Raw genomic sequence first — 24336 nt, 5'->3', positions numbered from 1 at the left:
ATAGTTAGGACAGGAGTGAAGTCCATTAATTCATATGTAATTAGGTTGTGAATTCTCTTCAACTAAGATTCCAGGAGCGTGTGCCGACTGTCATAGTTCAACTGGTAATTTATATCCACTACAGGGCAGTACAAGTATCTGAGAGATCTAATTATGTCATGGTCTCAGTAGGAATGCAAAAGCAGCTAGAAAAGACATTAATTTATATTAATAGGGTTGTGAGTGAATATTAGGTTGTGAACTGAGCTAGTTCTGTTGAAATCTGACAGACATTATCTGATGTAAAAGAGTGGGAATATTGTTTGATCCCAGAAGAAAAACCTGACACATATTTAGTTTGGGTGCTATATTTTTGTTTGAAGGTAATTTATTCTAGTAAATGTCAATCATCTCATGTCCATGTGTGAGTCCCCAGTTACCTGTCTAGCTCAATATCTGTTCAGGTGTTAACTGCTGGTATAGTAAGAAATATATCCCTACTCGTTAGTTTATGTTGATGTATGGGTTTCATATCACATATTCAACTGCTGGTAAAATACAGGTAAAAATCAACCTCAGATTTATGCACCAAACCTATGGCCATAACTAATGCAAAGAAAGCACTTCAATTTGTCAGGTGTGTCAGGCTTCCATTTTCTCATGTGGCTGTTGTCAGTCATTTAGTCCATCCATCTAGGCCCTGATCTACATAATTATCTGATCTATGATCTCCATAAATAATCTTTAGGCTTGGTATTCTCCAGTCCTGAATCAAATTTTTGAAATATTGCAGACAAGGGGCTAGACTGGCATGCTGCTACCTTGGACATGTATGTATTCAATGTCTTGCTGAGGTTAAAATTCACTCTTTGGTATTTTTTATTAACACTTCCCTGCTTCAGTTATCTCATCTACTTCAAAACTCTCAAAAACACATTGTCATTTCTGCTATCATCAGCCAATATTTGCCAAAGGAATCATCATCTGAGGATAAAACATATTCAGTTTTCCAGGCAGTACCTGTTTTAACCAGCAATTGTAAAACTTCTTTGCTAATGCATGATGGAATGCTTGCTCTTTGGCCCAATGTACCAATCAAATTTAGTTTTGCAATCATTCATGTCACGCTTAAGTACCTGTTCGTGTAAACAGTTGCTTACCTGAAAAATGGCATATGCCATAGCAAGCACTCCAGGACCTCTCATGATGGCATGACTTGTGCCTGCGCTGCATCAAGCTCTTAACGAGTTAGTGTTAAGATCTTCTTTCTTCAATATGATATGGAATCACTATCCCAGCATAAAAATAGCAAGTAATTTTATAAAACCAGAACAGTCTCCTGCATCCTGATTTGTTACTTAAAAACAGCTTATAGTCCTACCCTTCAAGTAAACACTACATGGAGAGCTCATTTATGCAGTATGCTTGGATTCTGGGGGCTCTCCAAACTCCCACGGTGGCCCTGCCCCAGGTGTCAAACTATGGAACTACTGTGATCCCCACCCAAGGAAGATGCATTGGTTCAATGGTTAAGGTGCTGGATTCATGACCATACAGTTTTGAGTTTAATTACCACCATCTGATCATGCGGGATTAACTACCAAATGTCTCTGGATGTATTTTTTATATAAAAGGTCATGGGTTTATTTGCTCTTGGAAATTAATTTCAGAAGCATTTCAGAAGAAAAGCATATTGAGTTATTCTTTTCTTATTACTAAAATCAATGAATATAAAATGTATGTTAAGACTATTTTGACAGTAATGGCAGTGAATATATTATATGCCTAGGTATAATGTAAAATACATATGATAACAACATCAAGCTTGCTTCAAAACATGCAAGAAATTTAAAAAGTGATCAAGAGTTTATTTATATATCAAATATAAAGCCACTATTTTATCCAGGCTGCAATTTCATACAATAAATATTACCAGTTGTATCCTGTATGGACGTACCTGATTTGATTTTACTTGTACCTGCTTGAGCATCTGCATCCTGATCATGGACCATATAATGCACATTAGGCTCCTCCATCAACTATTTGTTTAACATTGCCCACACTGATGACATTTTTATTTTTCCAAATTACAAAAGTTTGTGCTAACAAAACAGGATCTGATTTGAAATTTGTAAGGTTTGAAGGGATTAAATAATCATCCACATGACTGCAATTACTGTGCCAGGCAAATACTGCCAAAGACAGGAGGTGGAGTATAATTCAGTAGGCTGGATTGGGGTGGGATCTAGGGTTTCTGGGCACCCACAGCTTAAAAAAAGTACAAATATAGAAACATACAGTCACCTGTCACTTGAAATGTGACACAAAATTTATTCTAGCACATGTATAATGGGTATTATGCACACAATGAATATACAGACGCATAGACTTTTGCTTTTGTGCCCTTTCAAGGAGAGATCAGGGCCCTTTTGAAATTTTGGAAGGAAAAAATTAAACCAACACTTGACCTGATCCAGCCCTGATTCATAATGGACCTGTGACAGGTTACAGATAACTACACTTAATACAGAGAGTAGCTGGCATGCATCAAAGATGTTTTCAGTTCAACATAGAGGCCACATTGCAAATATTGGTAAATTCTCACATATCTTTATGGGTTTTTTTTCTCTTTACATCCTCTTCATTCATAACATTGTAATAATTCATTGGTATTTAAAAAAAAAAAATAGTTTCAAGACATAATCATATCAACAAAATATTCACCTCTTAAGAGTGTTAATTGTTACATAGTGCGTTTTCCTTCATTTAAAACTATAGGTCATTCATTATCATCCATAATGTATATTATATTGTTCTTCATTATATTCTATCTATTGAAATTTATACACCTTGAATTGTAAAATTATTATCTAAAAACTTTTTTTTTTTAAAACTCTTCTGAAAGGGGAAGAACTCTGCATAACCCAAACCTATGATTCTAAATAATACTTATCATAGTTTACTTCCCTTCCTTTTAAAATAAATAAACTGTCAAGTACCAGAATTTACTATGCCAATGGTTCCCAGCCTGTGGGCCAAAGACCCTGGATGAAACCGCAGGATTATTCCAAGGGGTTTGTTATTTTCTAAATTAACAAAGCCTGAAAATACAACTGGTGGTCTGCAAAATTCTTTGAAGTTAAGAAGGGGTCCTCATGCTTAAAAAGGTTAGGAATGAATGCACTATGTAATTTATGCACGTTGTTTCAAAGTGAATTATTAAACTGAATCTCTTGCCATTCCACAATTACTATTAACAATAATCAGTCTGATAAAAATTTAATCATAAATAAGGCCCCATAGTGGTAAAAAGTTCTGCCAATCAGATGCAATATCAACTTATTAAGATGCAAGGTCACTGCTCATGATCAAACTGATCCAATAAATGCGTGCACAGGAAGCATTATCACAATTTGTTCAGGACTGCGGCCTCTAGCTCAGAAAACAAAATGCAAGACCATAAAGATGTCACTCATAATTGAACTTAACTGAAATCTTGATAACACAAGCTTACTTACGTCTGATCAATATCAGATCGACTTAAAGAACGTATATGGCCTCACGACTTTCAACCAGCTCAGTCTATCAGCATGAATGTCACTCGTAATCAAACTCATCTAAAATTATCATGACACTGGCTTACACAACAAATATAATCAAAATTTAATTAGAAATATAGCCTCTTGAGTGTTCAAAGTCTCAAATAATCAGATGCAAGGTCTACTCATTACTGAGCAAGGATATCACTCGTAATGGAACTTGTCTAACAGATTGAGGATATAAATTTGTATACCAAGTCTGATCAAAATTAGAGACGAATCCTCCAGAGTGTTTACCAGCAAGTGCTGTCAAACAGACAGATGATGAATGCAGGACAATCCCACAAGTTCACTTGGCTTTTGTCTAGTTAAGCTAATAACGAAATGTTTTTAAATGAATAACTGAATAAAGTTTTTATTGCCATGGCAGCCATGAAATAAGAAAATAAATGTTGATTCTTTTGCAAGGAACTTCAAAACTCGTGCCATAAAATAAATATTATGCATGGATGTAACAGTAGTTCCTCATCATCAGCATAACACTATCCCTAATGTAACACAACTACGGTAGGTATAATCACAGATCCCTACATCACCCTTCCAGAATGTGTATGCCTCCAAATCATTTGTAGTGACAAGAAAGACAACAACACACACAAAAGATCCCTTTGATAACAAAATCACTAGATTCGGTTAAGCTTGATGTTTACTGCACAGCAAACAAGCATGTTATTTAATGCCAAGGCAACCAGAAAACTGAGCCTTACCAAAGGACACAGCAAACAGCCCACTATGGTTGTTGGAAAGATACAATTTGAACCTGCACCTTTTTGTTAGACTTGAAGCATTAAAATAACTACTGCGCCACCGTGACTCTTGCCTCCATTGCCTTTAAAAACATGCAAGAGGGTGCACTGGACCTGTTCTACATCAATGAAATCACACAGGAAGTGCATCACACTTATACCGTGACATTATACATTGTAGCTGTTAGGAAGTGCAGCACACTAATACCCTGATAAGTGCAGCACACTAATACCCTGATATCATACACTGTAGCTACTAGGACGTGCAGCACACTAATACCCTGATATTATACACTGCAGCTATTAGGATGTGCAGCACACTAATACTCTAATATCATACACTGTAGCTATTAGGACATGCAACACACTAATACCCTGATATCATACACTGTAGCTATTAGGAAGTGCAGCACACTAATACCCTGATATCATACATTATAGCTATTAGGAAGTGCAACACACTAATACCATGATATCATACACTGTAGCTATTAGGAAGTGCAACACACTAATACCCTGATATCATACACTGTAGCTATTAGGAAGTGCAACACACTAATACCCTGGTATCATACATTGTAGCTATTAGGAAGTGCAACACACTAATACCATGATATCATACACTGTAGCTATTAGGAAGTGCAGCACACTAATACTCTGATATCATACACTGTAGCTATTAGGAAGTGCAACACACTAATACCCTGATATCATACACTGTAACCATTAAGGATGTGTCACACAATAATACCATGAATTTATGCACTGTAACTATTATGAATTGTATCACACTAATACCCTGATATCATACACTGTAGCTATTAGGAAGTGCATCACACTAATATCCATCAAATATGTAAAAGGTCTAAGTTCTACCTTCCTTATATCTACAGAAAATGGAATACATTTTTCAATCTTTCAGGAGTTGTAGATACACAAAAAAGGTTTGATGCTTGGAATGAAAGACCATTATCGCCTATAAAATACACAGAAAATATCCAAATATTAGTGATTATGTCACTTAATGTTTAATATGTGAAATACCCACACATTCCAACAAAAATAATCGCCAACTGTTGGATCTTTCTTCTATGCATTTTTAAGTTCTGCAGACTTTCAGATTTTGAGGATATGTACCACGTGCCAGGATCCAATTTCTTTTTCCAAGACTATACCCACCAAAATAATGGACACAAGTTACTTGCATACCAATATATTTAGTTGAACATCATCTTTGGATTTAATCATTGCAACTGGATTCAGTTATTGACAGTTCTATGTCAAATCACTCCACACGATGCTTACTATTTAATTTGACACTTTATAAACAGTTAGTGATGTTATATACAAAAAACTGTCAAAGGAAACTATCGAACGCACTGCACACTAAATTTCAAGACCAGGTATTTTTCCTACCAAGCATTAAAGAGTCCCTCAGACTGGTGCTCTACCAACTCAAAAGATTTCCAGAAATCAAAAACAGGGCCGTTTCTTCTATCAAATGTGCCAAGTACTGAAATAATCTTTAATATTCTTGTGTGCCCACAAGATTTAAAACTTGGCAACTATGGTAGCCATACTGGATTAAGATTATTTAGGACCAAGCCGACATCGTAAGGAGTCTCTGGGTCAAACTAATGACCATTTATTTAGGAGGAGTAGGTTTAAGAAGATTTTCTTCATGGAAGATATATTGGATGTCAGAATGACACCATTTTCATTCAGGACCGACAAAATATAAAAAGTCTTTTGGTGAAAACCACATATCCACATGGCTATCCATTCAGAAGATGATGCAATAATAAGATTTTCATGCTGGTTACCATGGTGGCCATATTATATACCAGAGTAGGATCATTTTCAATTAGGACCAACTAGGCATCATAAGAGTGTGTGTGTGTGTGTGTGGATGTGTGTGTGTGTGTGTTTTGGAATTTAACGTAGCTTTAACAATTTTTTACTGCACTGTCAATATCACATTTCTTTCAGATCAAGTCATATGGTTTTGCCAGATCAACACCATTTACATATACAATGAACTAGATATTATAAGAAAAGCTGTGGTGTAAACCCCATATCAACGTCAATCTTGGAGCAATAGCACTAATGAAATTTTCAAAATGACCACAGTGGGGACCTTGCTGATTGTCAGAGTGACACTTTTTCATTCAATATCAGCTAGACATTTTATACAAGGTATATATGGTTTTTCATTCTGGTTTCTTTTGTTCTGCTTCTTATTTATTGTTATGTTATTGTTGCTACAACAGCACTTTCAACATAATGGCTATGTCATGCCAGTGCCTTCAAGGACACACATGGAGGCAGCGAAAATGGGCTGGCCTGGGCTGGCATCTTACCTGCAACCCAATGAATACAAGTCTGTCACTTCACCAACTAAGATACTGACTCCAGGAGAAGTAGCAATATGATTTTCAAGATGGCTGTCATGGTGATCATATTGAATATCAGATTGGCACAATTTTTATAAAGGACCAAAAAGATGCCCCATTAAGTCTTTCAATAAATATCCCATAATGCCATGACCATCCATTCAGAAGAGGCATGGATAAGAGTTTCAAGATGGCCATGTCATATTGGATATCTGAACTGCACCATTTTCATTCTGAACCAACCAGGCTTTGGGATGAATACCTGCCAAGCTTCATGTCAATCATCCAACTTGTTTATGAGGCATAGCAATAACAATCTTGTATCTATGGATGGAAGGACAACAAACAACAGATAACATGCCATCTCGTAAGTTCTTTTGCTGTGACCAATAGAGCTAAAAATGAGAAAGAACTAAAAAAAGATGTATCAATTTTCAATTATTGGAAAGTATACAAATTTTACCTCAGTGGATTGTATGGCATTGCTCAACAACACTTCTATGCCAAATCAGTCCACTCTGATGGAATCCTTAGTGACTGTTTGACAGCATAAACACATGCCATGCTGAGTTTGCGGACACATATGCAGTCCTATTTTTCTTGAATTCTAAAAATGTCTAATAAACTCAGTTAAGCAAAAAGCTTCCCAATTTCAACAACTTCTCTGTTCAACATTGAAAAATACCTGGTGTGCATATGTGTATATTCACTTTTCTTCTTTCATTCTATCACCTTGGCCTTTGAATATTCAACATCAAAATCAATCAGGGTTTTTCCTCGTCCCAAGTCCAGGCCATTGATAACATTAGGCTGCTGTGGATGGCAGAGAACTAAAGCTATTGTGCAGAAAGCATTGTTCAGCTGGTAACTGTACATGGTGGATGATTAGGTTATTGTGTGGAAATTAAATTGTTGACAGACAGATTCATGGGCAACATCATAAGATAGTACATATACTTATGGCAGGCATATTAAAAATTAAATAGGATATTATTTTTCTATTTTTGTCTTGCCTTTCAACAGATGGCAACATTTCCCTTCGGTGACTTGGACTGCATCATTGTTTAACAATGATAAGACCTATTCAATTTCTGACAGTTATGTAACGTACATAAATAATAAAACAAATCATGTGTGAGACAAATGAAAGCCCATCACAACAGATGACAGACAAATATTGCATGCAACTGAACAGAGTTCATCATAATACATGGAAGAAACTTACTTACCATGTATGTCCACACAAAATAGTTGCAGGTAATAAAATGGTCAATCCCAAAAAAACAATTTTTACCAGAGAGTATCAACACAAATCCTTCCTATATCAAGAACAAATTCCTTTCAATGTCATGGTACCAGATTTCATTACACACTGCAGTCTCTATCCAACCAAAATTACAAATTAACAAGTACTGCATCATGACATCAAAGAATTCTATCAACTTGTTTCCTTTCGCTTGTTTTGTGCAACTTATGAAGTGTATATGGCTGATACCAGGTAAACATCTCACAAACAAGGCTGATTGCCTATACATCATTATCAATTATCATGGGCTTGATCTGCACCATGAACATTTGAGTGCCGAGTTGATTAAATCAATGATCCTTTCAAACTGACGTAAAAATTGGAAATGATGATACGTTACTGACTTGACAACTTTGTCAGACCCAATGCTCGATTCTCAAATTTAAAACATGGAATGATAATCTGCCAAAAACTAATTTGATGTCCTCTAACACTGCACAATCCAACGGTTACAATAAATGCATATGGAACTCAGAGGACAACACCTGCTCATAAATTCTGCATAAATTTCCAAGGAATGTGTTTTCATTTTCACATGCAGGAATACCGAATGGCTACAAAAGTTTAGAACACTGATTACAAGCTACTATCAATGGGACGATTAATCAAAGGAAGTCATTAGACCTCGGAAACATCTCTGCATATGTAATTGTAATAATCAAGGCAACAAAACGATGTTCCATAATAACATAATAAAATAAGTCATTTTTAACAATTATGAGTTTCTATTTTTTTCTTTGCACCTCCAAAATATCATTAATATTTTCATTTTTTAATCATTTCTCCTCTTGGATTAAGGTACACTACAAAACTAATCATGCATAAAATAAATTGAAAGTAAATTATGATTACTTTTTCAAAGAGGCAGTCCCTTGTGTGTGTTTGTGTGTGATTTGGATTTTTAATATAGCTTTAACAATTTTTCAGTCATATCGCTATTATGTCTGCAGTGTGGTAGTATATAGTAATTTCTACCACTGGGGGGATCATATGGGAGATATGTAGCATACTATTATTCTGACAAAAGGCTGACCAGTCCTAACACTAATCACTTAATGCTGAGCACCAAGTCAGGCAACTGCTAGTATCATTTTATAAATTTCTGGTATGTCGTTGGCCAGGCCTCAATGAGGCTGACGCTCCTCTGTAGCAAAAGAATAAAACGATGTATTGTATTGAAACCATCCCTGCAATTTTGTATAAGTTCTGATGAAGCAAATTTGGAAACAAAAATATTTCTTAACATGACCAATTTGTTATGTCCACAATACATTTCTATGTGCAGCGCAAAATTCTTTGACAGTGCCTTTCATCCTTGAATCTTGTAGACAGAAAATCGATGAGCTTGTCTGAGAAAAAGTCAAGACACAGCATACCCACTTGCCAAATTTGGGTAAATCTATAATTAAACATTCTTGATGGAAAATGTTTTCTGATTTGCATCAGTCAATATATTCATGAGATATATGCACAAACACGGTTTGATAAATATCCATTAATATTTTTTTTCTGTTGTCATGCTCATATGCCAGAACAGCACACAAAAAAATAGTCAAGATCTTTAACACATTAACACCTAGCAACGACTTAAAGGGGCAGGAGGTAGTAGCCTACTGCCGAGCTCTGTAACGTCATGGTCATGCATGATACACTAAAGTGGGTGGTAGTATAGAAAAAAAACAAGTCAAGGTCTTTAACCGTAACTCATTAACCCCTGGAGATTTTGTCATTTTTGCCTGAAATGGGAATAAGAAATGTATTCTGGGAGCTACTTCTGAATACATCCAAACACAACTGCTTCCAAGAGATTTTTGTTTGGCCAGATGCTTAGATGTGTTAGAAACATTATTTTTCACTGGCTATTTCGCTCATGCATGTGCTGAAGGGTAAAAGTTTGGAGATTTTTGTTTTTTCTCTACTTATTGGACCCATTATTTTGACTCCAAATCCCTTATCCTACATTTTGCAAAGGTTCACCTGTCTGTGTGCAGTTCAGACCGGTCTGCCTTAGAGCTGAGGCCAAAAAGTATAAAATCCAGACACAAAATCCAATTCTGACCATGAGCAAATTTTTAAATGTAAACAATTGGGTCTCAAAAAATAAATTTTTCCCTCTGTAATTGCAGTGCAAGAAGAAAATCATTATTTCATATCAATGTACTGCTACATCAGTCTACTTTTCTGTAATACTACTCAGGTCTATCATAAATTATCTTGATTCTACTGAGCTCGGAAGTAGGGTACTACCTCAGGACAAATAAATGTGGTGCCATGGGTTAATGGGTTAACAAGGTTTTGGAAATTTCTTACAAACTGTCATGGAATGTTTAATTTTGTGATTTATGTGCAATATTGATGCACAGATGATCAAATACACAAGGAACATTCAAATTTGGTGAAGTCATCAAAATTCACCCACTAAAATCAATGGGTAAACTTGTTCATTGGAATGCAACTATATACAAAGTCAGGTCAGAATTTTTTTTATATATATGTATGTAGCTTAATTAATTATAGAAATTTAAATAATGACCTTTCACTTTATCCCAATGTCAGTTGGGTCTGGTTTTCAGAACAAGTCCACATAAGAATGGTTATTTTGGCAGAGTTCAAGATCAATAATGTTAGAACCATGCCACAAGAGAACTGTCTACAAGAACATCAAATTACCAGGGACTAACTAATGAGTTTGACCAAAATGCAAATGAATTTGATTTTTTCCAGCATTTTTCCTTGACTATGTTGAAGACTATATTATTTTGTGGAAACTCTCAATCAATCAATCACTTTTCTTTTACAACTCTGGATGAGCTCTTATTTCTGCATGTTGTTGGAAATTTATACCATTACGCAAATAATTTTCTTGGGAAAAAACTTAAAGAAATGCAAAGCAAAAAATAATCAATTTCTTTCAAACTGCCCACTATGTAAAAATAAAGCAGTCAGGAATTGTCAGTAAGTGTCAGGGATATAGGCACTGACAAGGCTAGAACTGCCCAAGGTGATCCCTCTAACTTTAACAGGCTTCCTGTTGGGCTCAGGGGATACTGGGTTAAATAATACCTAGTATTTTTTGCCCCTTTTAAATTGTTTGTGTCCCCCAAATTTGGAGAACAAGAGTACATAATGTCCACTGCCCTTCAAGATCCTAGGCTCAAACATGTGTTGAATGTCAATTACATAGTGTTGCACCCCTGGGCAGGACTGTGGGTTTCCTGCAATAATGTATCCTATATCTCGCAAATCTTGACAACAATTTGGCAAATTTTCCGTCCTTCATCCTTATATGTCGATGCTGAGTATAAGAGGCCAGATCAACACCTCAGAATGTGTTTTTCAATTTGTTCCACACAGCATCGCGAATTTTATCCTACCTGTAACTCAGTAACCTTTCCAGTCAGGATCATTAAATGTAACTAAAAGTACCTAATCTGTTTCACAAGAAATATTTTAAACTTATGATGTAATTTTTAGCTACATTGAATGACGCTGACCCAAAAATTTAATGAGTTACAAATGGGATAAAACTTGCAATGCTGTGTGGAATTAAATTATAATAACTTCCAGTTTCATAAATATTAAAAGTACAACTGTATGCTATTTCAGATTACCAGCAATAAGGAAACTGAATCATTAATACTAAAATGCATTTTCCAGAAGGGGGGGATACAAAGAGAAGGATGCATATGTATTCCATCACATTTTTCTTTTTGCACCTCATGATCAAAATAAAATATGGTCCATATACGAGAGAGAAAGTTCAGCTCTTCATGGATTTCTTTTGTTCTTTAACTTATTGCCCACATGTTGCTGAAGCTTTTGTCAAAGAGAGAAAACATTAATAAATGAAACAGCAAATGTAAACTACATACATACATACAAATAATATGACATGGTTACATTGCAGCAACCCGCATACTTTGTTTATACAATGCTAATTATCATGACACAATATTAGATAAATATGCATGAGTATGAAATGAGTATATGAAATATCACAAGATATCATGTGATCAAATCAGACGTAATTATATCTATATACTCCAAGTTTCAATTAGAATCAAACACTGAGAAACTCCATTTAAGGAAATAATGACAAATGTTTTATTGCAGATTTATTATGTAATATCCTCCACTTGTCCATCGATCATACATACCATACTCCTTCAGAGCTTAAATATTCACAATAGTTATATCCATGTAGTCTCCACTAGGTTAAATACCAAGAATTACCATTTTGCATGCAGTCTAATTTTCTTAGCAAGTATAACAACCTCTTCATTCCCAACAATTAATATTTTGTTTAAAGTGCATGTACTTTTTCTGTACTTAGGTGGCAATTGTTTTTTATATCTGCTCATGCCAGATGTTCTTTAAATTGATGTTTGTTCTGTGTCAAGTTCAAAAATGTCGTTTTGCTAAGAAATTTACAATAGTAACCACCTGGCATTTCCTTTAACTATATGGTACGTTATTCATAATACTCATGGGTAGCCTCATTTCCCTATTGGTTGCTTCACTACTCTGATCTGGTTGCAGAATCTTGACCTCAAACAGGTGTTATCTTGGAATTACTGAATACAGCAGAAGCATATTTAATTAGCATGTAAATACCACTACAAAGCCATGTGATTCTTTTAATAATGGAAGTGGAAATTGTCAGCATTTGTTATTTGTCTGGCTTTCACAATATACTGCTGTTGGGGATGGGGACCTACTCTGTCCCATGTAAGCCCTTGAATACTGTTGTTGTTGAAAGGGGACCTAATCTGCCCATAATTAGACCCTTGAATAATGCTATTGGCAATTGGGACCTAACCTGCCCACCCCCCTTGAGACCCTTGAATGCTGCTGTTGGGAATGAAGACCTACTCTATGCCACATAGGCCCTTGAAGAAAAAAAAACTCTTGCCTCTTCTGGCATTTCATCCACAATTTTCTAAGTCATAAACACACAATACTGAAAAGTTCCTGAACTTTTATTCTGTGCCTATCATCACATGAAGAGTTATCTCCCTTATCTTACTCGGCAGCTAAGCAAAATACAATTCTGTGTATTACTTATCTTTGCTAGACAAGGTTACGGTGTGATAACCATATCTATACCTTGGTGGATCGAACAGATATATTGGTGCTTCATCCTAGCTACATTTATTGGATTTCATGAGTTGCCTCCCTTAGTATTTAATGCCAACTAACTAATATCATGGAGCTTTGAAGATCAGCTGAAGTTGGCAGAGGCAATTGATCTAACATGGATACTTTGTAATTTTAACATTGAAAGTATGACCACGTATCAGAAGAAACCCATTACAGGTTAAACTGAGTGAACGGTATTCATGCAAACACAAACCGGCAGTGGAAAACTGCTTATTTGCCAGTCCATCCAAGTTGTGTGCTCCCCCTGTCTTGATCATGAAGGAACAGTGTTCAAATCTGAACAACTTAATTTTGATTGGATGTGATGGCTTGCAGCACATCCAATGAAATTCACAGTACTGAAACAGAAATATCTGGTCAATACGCCAAGGTATAAATAGGGTTATCATTTCGGAACTTTGGATAGCGAAGATGTGCATTTCATACAAGTACTTGCATGTCTCTTATAGAGATTTATGAAAGACAGATCAGTATCCATCATGTAACATTTACATAAATTATTTACAGAAATTGTTGTAATTAATGAAAACCCACCATTCATAAACAGTCCACATGGCAGGTCAGATAAAACTTCTGGCACTGACTTTCACAGTTCACAACATATTGCAATCTGAGAACTCTGTTCACAGAGAAATCATTTAATCTAAAATCTATCCATGTAGATTCATCTACTTAATCATTTTACAACCTGTCTTTGCTTTTTTTGTCTTCATTTCACAGATGTTGAACCATGCCAGGAAAAAGATTAGTTTAACAACACTTTCTGTTTCTCATATTTTCCTAATCTTATTGTTTCTTCTTCTGACATGACTTTTCTCTTCTGGCTTGTTTCTGAAATTTTTATTTCTGTCTGCAATCTTAAGACTACAACATGGTAGGAAAAAACACTTTCTTCAATACTTAAGCTCAAACTGTGGGGTGCGAAAGAATTCTGATAGCCAAAGAGAAAGCAAAGTCAGCTCAAAAATTTTTAACATGTGGAAATGAAAGCACACACAACGAATGGAAATACCAGCACACTTGAAGCTTGAGGGGTCTTTGTAGAAAGTGCACCACACTGGAAAACACTCATACACGTATAGGAATGTGAGATAAATAGACAATAATCTTTTAAATTTAGAACAATTGAGATGGTTACCTCATACACTTGCTAGTTTATATTAGCCAGAGGTGTCCACCACTGCAAGTCCTTGTCTTAAAGGCAAACAAATTTCTGGCCTTCTTCATGTCATATAAAATACATTAGAAAGCACCCTCAACAGACACTGCCTTAGAAAGCACACTTGCTCCTGAAGGATTAGTTTCATATTGGTAGATACAAAAGTTATGGAGAAATCGAAAAATAATGTTATAGAGAAATACAAAAAACAATGTTATAGAGAAACAGAAAAAATGTTCTAGAGAAATAGAAACAAAAATGTTCAAGAGAAATAGAAACAAAGTGTTGTAGAGAAATAGAGACAAAATGTTATAGAGAAATAGAAACAAAGTGTTATAGAGAAATAGAAACAAATGTTATAGAGAAATAGAAACAAAATGTTATAGAGAAATAGAAATAGAAACAAAATATTATAGAGAAATAGAAAAAAATGTTATAAAGAACTAGAAACAAAGCGTTATATAGAAATAGAAACAAAATGTTATAGAGAAATAGAAACAAAATTTTACAGAGAAATCATAAACAAGACTGGCATAGTTACAAGTCAATATTACCAACTGAATACCACATTTTAATGAATCCTTGTTATTAGAAACTGTTCAGGTCATTTTCAAATTGCTACATTAGAATTCTTAAGATTACCCTTGGTTGAAAATTTTTACTTGAAAGTCTTAACTTTTTATTTGCAACCATTTTAGATATAACCTTGAGCAGTGAATAGCAGGTTGAGTAACAGTTGTTTCTAAGTGAACATTTAGTACCTGCCTGACTGGAAAAATGGATTCATAATGATTTTTTCAACCCTGTACCAAGAGCTGGTCACTTTTGCCATATGTCTTATGTTAGTTGTGGTAAGATGGTAGAGAAGCATGCAGTAACTATGAGGCAGAATCACCAGTATGACTGATGTCAGGGCCAAATGGCAAACATGCCCTGTCCTTGAGGCAGAATTGCCAGTCTGAGTGATGTCAGGGCCAAATGGCCAACATGCCCTATCTATGAGGCAGAATTGCCAGTATGACTGATGTCCAGGCAGAATTGCCGATGTTCTGAGGCAGACTCACCAGCATGACTGACTGACATAACTGTTGAGGCAGAATTGCCGCTGTATTGAGGCAGAGTCGCCATAACTTGTTATGTCTGTAAGTTGAGTGGACTGGGGACAGAATGCCCAAACGACGCTGCATGCCGAGAATGGAACTGCAGTAGTATGCAGCGGAGAGCTCCAAGGAATAGATAGACATGGACAAAAAGTACGCATGAAAATCACAATCAATATAAGCAATTATGTATATGAACATGAATCATTGCCATACTAAGAATTATACAACTGTGAATCATCATAAATGGATAATACTGCAAGAACCAGTGCCAAGGTATCACTTTCGGGGTCCAAGCCTGCACACAATGTTGCGGTGATACCAAGACTAAAATCACATTATATCTAGAGTGGAGTTGTAAGCAATGCTGTGATGCAAGAATCTGTAAGAAAGCCATATATGACAAAACTAAGACTATAAATATGTTTAACTCATTTGCCCTCAGCACTTGCACAACAATTAAAGAAAACTGTGTTCTCAACCTCAACTGCTGCAGTTGTTACACAAAGTCGGTTCTTCTAAAAATAATAATTAAAAGAACTTTATTTAAAGAAAACAACATACTCTGTTGTACAACTGATCAATTTTAAGGCACCCAAACAAAGGAACATATTGTTATACAAATTACAGACACACTAATATGAATATACAACAATTTCTTTCCTATCCCTCCACTGCATGGTCACTCACCCACTGATATGGACCTCACAGGCCATCAATGTGTGTACTATATTCAATGAGTACAAAACAGACTGGTAGTATAATTAACAATTCTCAGAGACAGGAGTACTTAGATTACAGTATTGTAATTACAAACAAGTACAATTAATCAGCTGCCGCTTAAACAAGCAATTCAGCATGTTAGTTTATAAAATTCACCAGAAATTGACAGTCAAAAACATTTCTAAACCGTTTTAAAACTGGTATCATCTCAATCATAACAAGCCATTTGAAATGCATATCCTTCCATTTTAGACCTGGTCCATTGCTATCGAGATATGTTATCTTTGTCCAATGTGAAGTAATCCATTAAATCTCATGTCATTCCTCTGATCCAGTAGTTCAGTTTTTCTAGATTAGAGAAATTTCCTATTCACGCTTTAATGTTTGCTGATCTGACAATGCTGCCTCATCTGCACAGAGATCGGAAGATGAAACTGTGTCTCTCAATAAATGGGGCTGGTCAATTTTAACTGATAACAAAATCATAGTAATCAAAGTAAATGACCTATAAAATGAAACTTATGAGCATCATACCCGTGTGCTAGGTTCGGACAGTTTTTCATTTATGTAAAGCTATTGTATTCTCTCAATTACGTACTAGGTAAACCAAGTGTGCCGTCACATCATGTTGATGGAATTTCAGTGTGCTCTAAAGGATTACATGGTCCAAAGTCAAAAGCTTTCCTAAAATCGTGCAAAGTTTTATTTCTGGTTATGTTTATGACTGGTATTCATCAGCAAGGATCATGATGGTATTAATTGCTTCTACAGTAGAACTTCGATTACCCATCACCCTATTAACCATCAGGGCATTGTATGCCAAAATATTAAAAACAGGTATATGTATATATGTAGATATTATGATTTTTTGATGACCTGGTGTATTGAATAATATTTTTAATGTACATATTATATTATCCGTCTATTCTCATATCCATCATGGTCTTGGTCCTGCACCCTTACAGATAATTGAAGTTCTACTGTAAATTATTTGATATCTACTACTGATGTAAATCCACACTGCATCAATATTCTTTTCTCGGACACTAGAACCCGAAAACAACATTGACTGGGATAAGCTGTTACAATGTTGTTTTTTTTCTCCTAAAAGTAGGACTTCCACTATATATGTACAGAATTTTGAAGCATTCCATATAAATTGCATACACAACTCTGTATTTTTTTTACCATCTTGAATGAGCACATAATTTGTATACTTAATTGTTCTCTAGTTCCATTAACTGGAGCTTCAATAAACTATTATTTTCATTTCCCTTTGTTATTTTGATCTCTTCCAAATCATCCCCACGATGGCCTTTTATGACCACATAAAATTCAATTAATTATCTCCCACATCACATTATATCAAATTGTTGCAAATCAATATTTAAATTGTTTTTAAAATGTTTTTTTACACAAGTATTGATCATAACAAATTGTGATGATAAAAATATAAATAATTAAGCTTCCCCAATATAGTCTGACAACAGCTTCACGCTAGGCTAGATAAACACAGAACAAACGCTTGAACTGGAAATACCCCACTTTTCATTTAATTACAGGAAGCTTTTCATTCAACAAATTCAGCAACCCAAATGTAATCAGCAATTACCGTTGTAATCAATGATTACCTGTAAAATCAATAATTAGGATATTATACTTCTATGAAGCTTTAAGTTGTCTTCAGTAGCCAATGTAAACTTTTTATCATGCAAAAATAAATTTCATACGAAATAAAATAATTTGCTTTTTTGTGTTGTAAGGCTGTGGTAGCAAGTGATGTGTAATATTACAACTCTAGCAAAAACAGAGCTGAGAACACTAAACACAAAATTTAACCAGTCTCCAAATTATGAAATATGAGTTGTCATGACCTACTATTGAAACTTTTGAGTAGTGCTTATCAAGATGCATACCCTATTCAGGTTTCAGGATTCAGGAGAGGCTAGCAATTGTTCATATCACTAAATGCTATTTGCCCATGATGTAAATGCAGAATTTAACCTAAGCCATTAAAGGTGAATGTAAGGCATAGAAACCTTTTTATATAGAGGTGTGGTGCTAATAGAGGTGTGGTGCTAATAGAGTTTAATAAACTAGTTTAATGATGCATGAACAGTTTAAAGCATAAAACGGAACCAAAAGTCAGTTAAGCCTGAAATATGGGTCACAGTGACCAATTTTGTCTCAAGGAATTGAAATACTCGTCCAGATGCATCCCTTCATGAAGTTTCATGATGCCAGATATAACACAATATGTACACAGGATACAAAAATCTATTTGGTCCTGAGGTAAACACAAACCACTGCATCCAATTATATAAACTGTAAAATGTAAGACACGGTAATCTCATTTCAACCATCACTGTTTACTGAAATGTACCAAATATACCGGCTGCCATGTATAACTTATAAGGTGCTGAAAAGTCGCATTAATCCCATAAAACCAAACCCAAATGAACTAAAACCATACAGATATACATACAAAACTGCAACATCCCTTTTTCATAGAAATCTGATTAAACAAATTAAGCTTGAAGTGATAGGCACATCACAATGGGCCTGATCTCAGGGACATTAAAGCTGAAAAACTTAGTTGAAAGAAAACAAGTTTGGAGATGATCAATCAGGACCAGAAACACTCCTAAAAGATACAAAATTCTGAAAATCCAACTTATTAAACATCTAATTAATATAAAAGTACAAAATGGCTGGCTCAAAACTAATCTTGCTAAGTTGTGTTGTGGAAAGCAATGTTAGGAAAGCAAGAAATTTGGACAAGAACTTTTCTGAGTGTGTGTGATCTGGATTTTTAATGTAGCTTTAACCATATTTTAGTCATATCGCTATGATGTCTGCAGTGTGACAGTTTATAGCAATGTCTAGCACTGGGGCATCATGCTGCAGACATGTAGCATGATGTCCCACCCAGTCACATTATCCTGACACCAGGCCGACCAGTCCTAACACTAACCTCTTAATGCTAAGTGCCAGGCGAGGCAACTGTTACTTTTTAGTACAAATTTTGCAAGTCTTTGGTATGACTCGGCTGGGGATTGAACCCACGACCTCCTGCATCTGAGGCAGATGCTCTAACCACTAGGCCACCGGAACGGTATTTTCTAACTGATATCATGAAATGCTTGAAACTGAGTAATGTAAAGCTGTACACCAAATTAGGCCAAAATCCAATGAAGCTTAGGACAGTGCAGTGGAAACAAAACTGAGAAGGATGGCAGTTGTGGGCAACTACCCCTGTAAACAACACTGTAAATTGCTGGAAATCAAACTCCCTTGAGTTTCATCAATCTGAAACCATTTACCAGATCTGCATGAAATCCAGCAAATTTGGGTAAAAATAGAGTTGGCAGTGTGAACAATTCTTTTAAGGAGGCTTAAACCCCATGCAAGTCAATGCAGCTATGTTCACACCAAAAATCCATCAGAATATTTCGAATGACTCTTGAGAAATGATCACTTCATATGTTGAACAGCTAATGTTTTATGCTGATGACAAGAGCCTAGTACATATTCTGGAGATAAATACTGATGGAAACAAGGTAACAACTCAATCAATATTGGGCCCAAAAAGATAAAACCTTTACAAGGCACACTCACAAGCAATTCATCTACAAATTGAAATGATAGCCAGTTAAAGTGTAGGGTTACTGGGTTATGCTGGTTACAAGAAGTGTGGATGTACAGACAGGCAGACAGACAGATGGAAAAGGTCAATACTACAGGGCTCCCACATCTGGATACAGGGCCTTAATAAAACCAAATTCCAAGGAATGACAGGAGAATGTACACTGATAGTACAATTTTTTTTAAATAACTGGTGAGGTCAGGCATTTCACCTTTGATACCTTGTAAATATTCAATGAAAAACTGGCCTGGGCTTGTTATCAAATACAAATATTTGGTAACAACTTGAAGAAAGAAAATTGTAGAGGTGGGAATGGCTATAAATCTCCAAGCATGTGTTTATTATGTAAGAATTCTGCTCATGCAGGCTCACAGCAAGTCAAATCACCTCTAAAATCCAGGCAGAAGAATTTATTAACTTACCCGAAGTCATCCGAAGTTTCAACCTCTTCTTCTGAGCACCAGCAACATAAGCACAGCCAGGATTTGGAAGTGGCTACCATGTCATACTTGGTTGCCATGGTAACAATGATACTTTGAAAGCCGTCTTGTCAGATCACGTGTATCCAGCTTTGTCCAAGCTCTGCCCTATATCCATTTACAACTTCTTTACTCGATGATTTGGCCTAAATCCATTTACAACTTCTTTACTCCAACTCGGCTGTCTATATAATTGAGCCATTTTTAAATGCGAGATATATTCAAAATGTGATTTTTTAATTATTTTTTGGGTTTATCTTATCCATCACTTTCTTGCCACAGCAACAACAGATATCATAACTGTGTGCTAGATAATTAAACTGTCAATCTACAGAATGCTTTAAATTCATGTTTCACACATCTCCTGGATGATGAACAGTTTAGTTAATTTCTTGTCATTTTTAAACTTTTCCAAATTGTTCTTTGGCTTATGTCTTATAATGGGAATGCTCTAATATTTATGATGAAATACGGTATGTAAACTTCCTGTTCAGATGCTGCCTTGCTTCAGGTTCTGATGCTGTTGTTACACTCACAGTCAAATGAAAAATCCACCCCTGAAAGTTTCACAGAAAACGAGACCAGTACTATCAATCTATTCACAAATCCATATCCGCTCCTTTATACTTGATTGCAACCAAACAGCTATTTACACGGCAAACCCACTGAAATTAGTAAATCCAAAATATCATGCCATTTGGTCTCATATTTCCCATCTGTATTTGATACTATCAGCTGATGCCAAAGGAATGTTCATTTGCAGGTAATATGGAATCAAATCCAATATTCCCAAAGCACTTCTTCTTTAATGTGTATTAGGACTTGCATTTTTCTCCTAATTTGTAAGAAGAAAATAGATTTAAACAAGGAAAGGCTGAAAACTTTATGGATTATTTTATCAGTACATGATTAAATAACCATTAGGTACCAACTTGCTTTAAATTGTTTAATTCTTCAGGGTTTCACATGTTTGCTATCTGCTATCTATCCTATATTTCATATTCTTATGACTTGAGTAAGAAACTTTCATTTAGGTGTAATAGTGTGCATATATATATATATATATATATATATATATATATATATATATATATATATATGCATGCAGTTCTGAAAAACATGATGAAACCTCCATTTATATTTGATGAAAGCTCATGTGCAAAATGTATATATAGGTACAGTTGAAACACGATAAAAAAAGCATTCCCGACATAGGAACATTCATGATTGAATCTCAATATCATTATTTCAAACCTGTGTCTACAACAATGCTGCATAAAAATGCTATTATTGGAAAAACACAATTTCAAAACATTTTCTCTGCAACATTTGCATGCATTGTACACAAGTTTCTAATATGAATTTATAATATTCGAAACAGTAATACAATGTGCATTTTGTCCAAATTTAGGTCACTTAGTTCTGGATTTTCTATTCTTGCAAGAATTTAATTATACAAACTAGCATCTTGTACATGTTGGCAAACATATACTATAAAATGCAATGAATATGCCACTTTCCAGAACGACTCTTCAATTTTTGTAAAAAAATTTGTATACCATTCTGCTTTATACCAGAAGGCATAGCTATAGTAGGACCCCCATCATATCACACATAATTCCAGTGTTGAATTAACATACACCTACAATAACTAGAGGCAACTATGTCTTTGGAGTTTTAAAAAAAAATCATTCTGTCACTGTGTATTAATACAGGACTTTTCTTTTTCTTAATTTTTTGGGTTGCGTAGGATTGCCACTTTGGAGAAACTGGCTGCCAAGGCAGCCAAATTGGATGTCACAATGGCACCATTTTCATTCAGGACTAGAGAGACATCATATGACCCTTGGTGGAAAAAAACATTCAGGTGGAGTAGCTATGAAAAGATTTTCAATATGGTCACTGTGGTGGAGACAATGGATGTTCAGACATCACTGTTTTCAATTGGTACAAATGTGACATCATAATAAGTGTTCTGATGAAAACCCCATTCAAATATGACTTTCCATTCAGGAAGAATAGTAATAACATGATTTTCAAAATGGCTATCATTGCAGCATTATGAAAAACAGGTCGGTACTATTTTCGTTTAGGCATCAACTGGACATTTACACACCAACCACACATAAAAAGCCTTTAAGTGAAAGCCACCCACCCCCAATGCAACCATCCATTCCAGTGGATTAGCAGCAACAAAATTTTCAAAATGGCTGCTGTTGTGGCAATACTGAATGTCCATGCAGCATTATTTTCATTCTGAACTAGCCTGGCATCATTAAGAAGTCTTCTGGTGAAAACCTCATGCCATTATGACTTTCCATTCCGACAGGGATAGCAAGTCTTTCAGCATGGCCCCTGAGGCAGACATATTTGATGTCCAAGTAAAACTATTTTCATTTAGAACATACAAGCCATCAAAAATAGTCTTCTGGCGAAAACACCATGTCACTATGACTTTCATTTCAGGTGGAGTAGCAATAACAAGATTTTCAAGGTTGATGCCACGGTGGCCATATTGCCTGTTAAGAGTGGTGCCATTTATATTTAAGACCTGCTATAAACATCATTAAGAAGACATTTTCAAGATAGCTGTTGTAGTGACCATACTGAATGTCTAAGCAGCACCAATTTCAGTTGGGACCAACTGGTTCATGGGATGAATTTGGGTGTAATCCTCCAAGAACTTTAGGATGAGTAGTGATTGCAAGTTAAAAGGCATCAGACAGAAAGCAATAATTATAATTAAGTTTTACCCAACCCCCAACAACATTTTAATAGCCGTAAAACTTCACCTGCTGTTACTGCACTAGTGAATTTGCCAGCCTGGTTGGAGGCTGATGGCGAACAGCTTGACAACTTGATGGTCTAAGATATATTGTCTAAATGGATGTAACTAATGCTGTCAGCAGAGTGTTCTACTGCAGACAGGAGAATAGTCTGACAACTTGACGGGAAGACAACTGATCTGGTACATAAATACCTTCATCCTAGTGCAAAGGCAGAATGAAGCGAATGTCCAGTAAGGCTGACAGAAGTTAGCTTTCATTGACATCACACAAAGTAGAATGATAAAAAAAAAGACCGAAATGGAGCAATAGCTCCAACCTCAAGGATTTGATTCGCATGAAAGATCTCCCTCAGTAAGACATCATTAAGACCTTGATAGTTACAGCAATCAAACTTGAAATGATTACTAAAAAATATCCAAGGTACATTTGTGGATAAGAAAAAGATGGTTGATACCCTTTCTTTACCATTTCGATATAGCCCAACAGAAACAAAGCCCAAACTGGTTAAAGGAGTCTTTCCTGATCATCTCCAGCAGATATGGCCAAAACCAGGAATTGCAACAGAATCAGGGGCTACCAAATGTAGCTGACTCTTGGCCCAGACTGGCAAAGAGGAGAAACCAATCTAAGCTACTGGTGAAACACAACTCAATGCCACTGACTAGGCAAACAATTCACTCCTGCTCCTCGCTGACATTTGGGAGTGAAGGAAAACTGTCTTATGAGTAAGGTTCTTAGAAGAAGCGTCACTCAAAGATTTATAAGTGGATTTAGTAAGGAACAACAAAGACATGAAAGGCATTAAAAAACAAGAGACTAGTATCTGAAGCTTAAAGTACGAGTTCAACCCAGAGGTGTAGCCCATAGCAAACTGGACAGTATTGGAAAGGGGGGCCCTATACCCCTCAGTGTTGGATACACAACAATCTTTTTCTTTCAAAATAAAAATGAAAATCTCCCAATGCAGTTAAAGGGGAACATATAGGCTCAATATGTTTTCCATTGCCCCAAATACAGACAAACCTTCATTGGCACTGCAAACCTTGCAAGTCAATTATCTACTAGCCTGGGCAATGCAACTGACAACATGGCTGAAAAATCAAACCGGGAAGAGAGATTGTTTGATATGATCCAGGTGTACAAGTGGAGAAACTAAGATTGTCATATAGTAGGAACTCACGATGCTACAACAATAGAAACCTTTTCAGCACTTATTCCCATCTACCAGAAGATATCGAGGAGGATGCCAAACCATGA

General features: G+C 35.6%; 1 protein-coding gene and 2 long non-coding RNA genes across 11 annotated transcripts in view; 2 read left to right on the top strand and 1 right to left on the bottom strand.

Annotated features, from left to right (window-relative positions):
* The window catches only part of LOC149782047 (rap1 GTPase-activating protein 1-like), a 435320-nt gene that overhangs the window by 273162 nt on the left and 137822 nt on the right, over nucleotides 1–24336 (bottom strand). Inside the window, exon 1 of one of the 7 annotated variants that reach the window (XM_089933470.1) lies at nucleotides 7947–8275. The exons of the other annotated variants lie outside the window; for them this stretch is intronic. The gene's annotated coding sequence lies outside the window, so the exon portion shown is untranslated. Of the gene's footprint in view, nucleotides 1–7946; nucleotides 8276–24336 lie in introns of those variants that run through there. 7 annotated transcript variants of the gene reach the window in all.
* The window catches only part of LOC149782048 (uncharacterized), a 202569-nt gene that overhangs the window by 76929 nt on the left and 101304 nt on the right, over nucleotides 1–24336 (top strand). The gene's annotated exons all lie outside the window — the stretch shown is intronic.
* LOC149782049 (uncharacterized) overlaps nucleotides 1–24336 on the top strand; it is a 58252-nt gene that overhangs the window by 21589 nt on the left and 12327 nt on the right. For 2 of the 3 annotated variants that reach the window (XR_016414212.1, XR_016414210.1), the window contains exons 1-2: nucleotides 2267–2572; nucleotides 6314–6520. This is a non-coding gene — a long non-coding RNA (uncharacterized LOC149782049). Of the gene's footprint in view, nucleotides 1–2266; nucleotides 2573–6313; nucleotides 6521–24336 lie in introns of those variants that run through there. The other variant, XR_016414211.1, reaches the window with a different exon arrangement.

The sequence above is a fragment of the Sinohyriopsis cumingii genome, chromosome 15 (assembly GCF_028554795.1).
Source record: "Sinohyriopsis cumingii isolate HCF-2022 chromosome 15, ASM2855479v2, whole genome shotgun sequence".
Classification (NCBI taxonomy): Eukaryota; Metazoa; Mollusca; class Bivalvia; order Unionida; family Unionidae; genus Sinohyriopsis; species Sinohyriopsis cumingii.
The sequence above is the reverse complement of the archived record's forward strand: the minus strand, read 5'-3'. Positions and strand labels throughout refer to the sequence as shown.